Source organism: Bos taurus, chromosome 3, assembly GCF_002263795.3.
Source record: "Bos taurus isolate L1 Dominette 01449 registration number 42190680 breed Hereford chromosome 3, ARS-UCD2.0, whole genome shotgun sequence".
NCBI classification, from domain to species: Eukaryota; Metazoa; Chordata; class Mammalia; order Artiodactyla; family Bovidae; genus Bos; species Bos taurus.
In genome coordinates this window covers 12477718-12483717 of record NC_037330.1, presented here as the reverse complement: position 1 = coordinate 12483717, position 6000 = coordinate 12477718, and positions in this window count along the sequence as shown.

Genomic DNA, 6000 nt, shown 5'->3' with positions numbered 1-6000 from the left:
GGCTTACAGGCCCTAGAGTGTGCAGGCCTGAGTAGTTTGGCACATGGATTTAGCTGCTCCAAGGAATGTGGAATCTTCCTGGGCCAGGAACTGAACTCTTATCACCTGCATTGGCAGGCGAATTCTTATCCACTGTGCTACCAGGAAAGTCTTAGACTCTTTTTCTCTTGATTCAAACCCTGATGGAGCTCAAACCTGGCACTCACTCATCATTCCTACCCTTAAATTGGAGGCAAGTGTTTCATATATATTCAGTTCAGTTCAGTCGCTCAGTTGTGTACGACTCTTTGCAACCCCATGGACTGCAGCACACCAGGCTTCCCTGTCCATCACCAACTCCTGGAGCTTACGCAAACTCACGTTCATCGAGTCAGTGATGCTATCCAACCATCTCATATATACTCAGATCTCAAGATATCAGTCCTAAAGCAAGGATATAATTGACACTTCCTACACTACACTTGGTTATAACTCTCGGAGAAGGCAATGGCACCCCACTCCAGTACTCTTGCCTGGAAAATCCCATGGATGGAGGAGCCTGGTAGACTGCAGACCATGGGGTCGCTAGAGTCGGACATGACTGAGCGACTTCACTTTCACTTTTCACTTTCATGCATTGGAGAAGGAAATGGCAACCCACTCCAGTGTTCTTGCCTGAAGAATCCCAGGGACAGGGAAGCCTGGTGGGCTGCCATCTGTGGGGTCGCACAGAGTTGGACACGACTGAAGCGACTTAGCAGCAGCACACTACACTTGGTTATAACTCTATCTCTAAAACTCCCCCAAATGTAATCCTCACTGTATTACTAGAGCTTACGCAAATCTCACTGAATAACTGAAACTCCATTCTTACTTCAGTAATCCTTAAATTGTCAGCAACATAAAAGTGAATTTATTTTAATACTAGACTTACTTAATTCAAAATCATGTGGAAAACTTTCTAATGATCCTGGTCATTAATATCTTTTAGAATATATTTTGATGACAATCCAAATGCTAATCTTAATTACCTTAAAACATACTAACACCAAAGTGATTTCTAATCTGTTCAGTTAGATTGTAACTGGATGTATGGAATAAAATTAGAATAAGCCCCAAACTAAAATGTACAACAATGGTAGTTTTCTCATATTTTTTAATAATTTCATTTCTATCCCTAATCTCCATTCTGCCTATTACCAGCCAAATAAATAGTCTTCATTTTGCCAACTCAGATTAATTTCAGATGTATCAGAATTTTCTCACTCAATCCAATATTTCCCCTTTCCACTTATCTCTGAGAGTAATTTCAGGATCAGCTGTGTGGGGGACACACTGCAGAAAGGCGTATGTTGGATATCTGGTCCTCAGAAGTTCCTTTCTATCCGAGCAGACATCTGGTCATGCATCTGGCCTACAGGCAAGATCATCCCTCTCCTTGTTGGCATCTCTTAAGGCATCCATACTTCTCTAAGTCTGAGAGAAACGTCCCATGTCCTTACTTCCTTGTCTTAAGTACAGCCCTGGCAGGAGACTTGGTGTTCTGCCTCAGGCTCTTTAGGAGAAGAAACTCTCTCTATCTTGTTCATTCTTGTTCTGTGTATAGAATAACATCTCAAATAAAATACATGTTCAATAAATGTTTGTTGACAGGGACTTTTTGTTTCTTGATGTCCACCCAGTCATCCTTAACCTACTTCCATGTTTTGGTAAAATAGAGAATTTCTATCATATTACTAATGCCTATATCTCTGGCCATGAATCAGCCATGAGTATTAGATTTCCCACAACTTATCTGGAGATTTATGGAATCTACCCCACAATTGTGTCCTCACTAAACTCCTAGAACAGATGTTGGGTACTACAAGTCAGGACACTAGTGAACCCCAATAAACTGGGTCCCTAATATCTCTCAAAATCCATTTTGGCAATTAGGCACTTTCAAAAAATACAGAAATTTAACTCTCCAAAATATTAAACAATAATACAGACCTTTATAGACAGTCTCTTAAGGAGGTGGCAAGAATGGGGAGTGATAAGGCATGATGGATATTGCGACATAACAGCACACAGTAAAACTTTCCAAAGTTCCCCTTTAGAGATGTCTCTCCACCAAGTGCATTAATCACATCATCTGACTACCCCAAAATTTTTTTATTTTTCCTAGATCTCCAGTTTCCTGATCTCTTTCCCAACCGCCTTTTCCAATCTCCTTACTTCTCTTGCCCCTCATCCTACCTTCTTGAGCTTTTTTCTATATCTTACCTTTGTGTGTTTTCAAGTCTCCTCTTTTCCTTAGAAAGACCCTAGTAACTATGGCTTTAGGTTCAGAAGCTGACATGTAAAATATGCTGATTATAATCCTGTGCTATGAAAATATCAATTAAAATTATATTCCTGCCAGTTAAAACTATGAAGAGAACTTGGAATGAAATTAGATGAATCAAATCTAATGGCAAAGAGATCTGATGGGGAACCAGAGGCTGAGGGGTGAGCATAAGCTCAAATTAGACTTGAAATTTTGTCGGGATAAATTCAAGGACAGTGAGCTACAAGACTATCCCATTTATAGGCATAGATTTGAAATATTTATTGGCATGGAATGTGCAAAACAAGGTTTGACTTATTTTTCATGGTTTTGAGAAAACTTAACCTAGAGGTCTGCAGCTCAAGACCCCACACCTCAAACAAAATCTTTGTTCCATATGCAATATCAGTTCACCTGCACCATAAAGCCAAGGTGATTGACAGGGTGTGGCAGAGACTGCAGGATGCTCACCAGTCACTCTCTCCTTATTGAGTAACAACAGGAGGCAATAATGTGACCATGCGATCATCCAGATTCTGCATCCACTCCCTTTGCAGATAAAGGTAGTCATATGACTGCATTTTGGGCAATGGTATGCAGGCAGAAGTTGTTGGGTGGTGCTTCTGGGAAAACTCAGAGAGGATGAGGCTGACTCAACAGGGAAGGCTTTCTGTTCTTCTTTCTGCCCACTTCAAATGGGAACATTGTTGCTACAACCTTGAGACAACTGTTAGGGTGGAATCTATGTGCTAAGCATAACAGAAAAGAAAGCCAGAAGGAACCCAAAACATTGGAAAAAATTTAATGTCAAATTCAACAGGAGGAAGATAATATCATGAGTGAAGCGTAGAACTTGAAGTGGTAGGGACTCTGCATGATTCAATTAAATTTTGTGAACCTCTTTGAAAAGACTCAATTTTTGCTTTTAGATGAAAGAAAAACAAATTTCTAACATTTTTAAACCATCATCACTTAGGTTTCTGTGATAGCAATTAATCAAATCCCTAATATTTAGTCACTGTAAATTATATCAAAATGTTAAATTGTTTCTTTAAAGGGCTTTATTCCAGTAAAAAAAGAACTAAGAATTGACGTGGTAAAGTTCAAAAACATATTATTAATATTTCTCTACTATGTTGAAAAATGATCTTTAAATATTTTGTGTTTTAAATATTTATAATATGTGAAAAGATAATATGGATATTGAATGCCTAATAACTTAGCTATGAGGTTTCAATTTTTTTAATGTGTAATAAGTAAATGATTTTGAATTGGGGGTAATGAGAAAAAAAATCAGTATTTATTTGAGTTTTAATATGTGTTTAGCACCTAATTCTCTAAACATTTTCTACTTAAGAAAATATTTTCATTATAATCTTAGGAAACAGCTTCAAATACTACAAATAACTGGCATATTTTCTTGAAGACAGCACCTTTTTTCTAATATTCTATGGGTTTAATCTGATAATCTGAAAGTGATGACTCGTGTGTTTTTTCATTGTGGTCCTAATTTTTCTCTTCATTTAATAATCTATATAAGCTGTCATTTTTCTGTTTTATATCATAAAGAACAGAATCCATAGAACAGCCAAATTCAGCAAGAACATAAACCTTAGGTCTGAATTTATAAGAATACCTAGTGGAATACATCCAGCAACCAACCTGCCAGATGGACTCGATGCAGGGGAACCAGGGAACTGTTAGAGAAACAAGTATCATAACTAAGTGTGTCAGAGCACCAAACCTCTAATAGAAAGTTTCTTCAGGTAAACATAGGGCAAGCATGGTAAGTGGCAGCATGGGATCCGACCAGCCCAGCTTGATAATGCTCTGGATTAAGAGAAACCATAGCACAACCATCTAATTCCTTGGTCAGACCTTCTGGAAGACCAATTAAATAAGCCAAGCCACTAGATGATTAAGGGAAAATTTGTCTCATAGAATTGATGCTTTAAGTTGAAAGTTATAAGAGAATTTTACTGTTTGTAAACATCATTGAGGAGAACATTATAATCACCGTACTTTTAAGAGCCATTTATTTGATTTGTGATTACTTACATATATGAGAAGCTTTGTTAGACTGACAACTTACTAGGAAAGAATAGAAAATAGTACATTAAATTTATAAATGTGGTTGAAAATTTCTAGGAAATTTAATTAACTAAGCTATAAAAAATCCCCTTAAAAATACTTGCTAAATTTTCATTAATATAAAGTTACATTATAAAGTAACTTTTTTCTTTCTGTTATTTTTCTTCTGTTGTACTGGCTTTTATTGTTGCTGTTACTCAATGCATTAAAAATATCTAATTGTAAATATATACAAAGTATTTTATGAGTCCTCAAACCACTTTCAATAAATTCCAAAATTCACATTAACACTGTCCTTGGATTATTCTCTTAAATTATTTATTTATTTTTTTGGCTGCGCTGAGTCTTTGTTGCTATGCAGGGGCTACTTTTCATCGTGGTGCATGGGCTTCTCAGCCAGCAGCTTCTCTTGCTGCAGAAGGGCTCTGGGCACATGGGCTTCAGTGGTTGCAGCACACGGGCTCCGTAGTTGCGGCGCTCAGGCCCCAGCAGTTGTGGCACACGGATTAGTTGCTCTGTGGCATGCGGAATCTTCCTGGACCAGGAATCAAACCCATGTTCCCTGCATTGGCAGGCAGATTCCTGTCCACTATACTAGCAGGTAAGTCCTCCTTGGATTATATTGACCAGCTCAACAGAGCAGTGCAAACAAGGAATTTTTCACAAAAGGCAAGGATGAGGGAAATGCTGAAAACTCAACATTTTAGTTTTTGCCCCCACAAATTTTCTACTCTGGAAAATTAATGTGATCTTTTTAAAGAGGTTTTAAAAATCTCACTGAGTCTCTTAACAGTCCCTTCAATTTCACAGTTCATCCTCATCTTTAATATTATGCTGCTCTTACTGTGCTCTCATGGCTTCTCCTTCTTCTTTTCTAACCGTCTTTAGGGGTGGTTCTGTCTGGCTCAGCCCAGATTTGTCTGTCAAAATCCATCTTAGAAAATTTTATATTTTGGAGATTTGTAACAGTCTTGAAGAAAATACGTAACCGGGAATGTCCGACAGCATTGTGCCTCTTGGTGAGGAAATGTTGTGCTTGTTTTTCTTCATGAGTGCCACCAGGTGTCACTGTTCTCCAAAACTTAGATCAGTGCTCCGGTAAGCACCTTTCCTCTTCATGGATCACAGCCTACAGTGGCGAAGGGGCTTAGAGTAACTCGATGAAGCTATAAGTCATGTAGTGCAGGGCCACCCGAGACAGACAGGTCACAGTGGAGAGTTCTGACAAAACGTGGTCCACGGGAGGAGGGAATGGCAAACCGCTCCAGTATGCTTGCCTTGAGGACCCCACGAACAGTAAGTAGGAAATGGAAAAGCATCAGTGTCTTTTGGAAAGATCCTGATGCTGAGAAAGATTGAGGGCAAGAGAAGGGAGTAACAGAGAATAAGATGTTTGGATAGCATCACTGACTCAACAGACATGAGTCTGAGCAAACTCCAGGAGATAGTGAAGGGCAGGGAAGCCTGGTGCTTCAGTCCATGGGGTCGCAAAGAGTTGGACACAACTTAGCAACTAAATAACAACAAGGTACCTTTAGCTTCCCAAATCCTGGGCCGCCCTGGATTTGTTGCCAAGTTTGTGCCACTCATGGGAGGCATTGCAAGCATCTATTGGGCCTTGC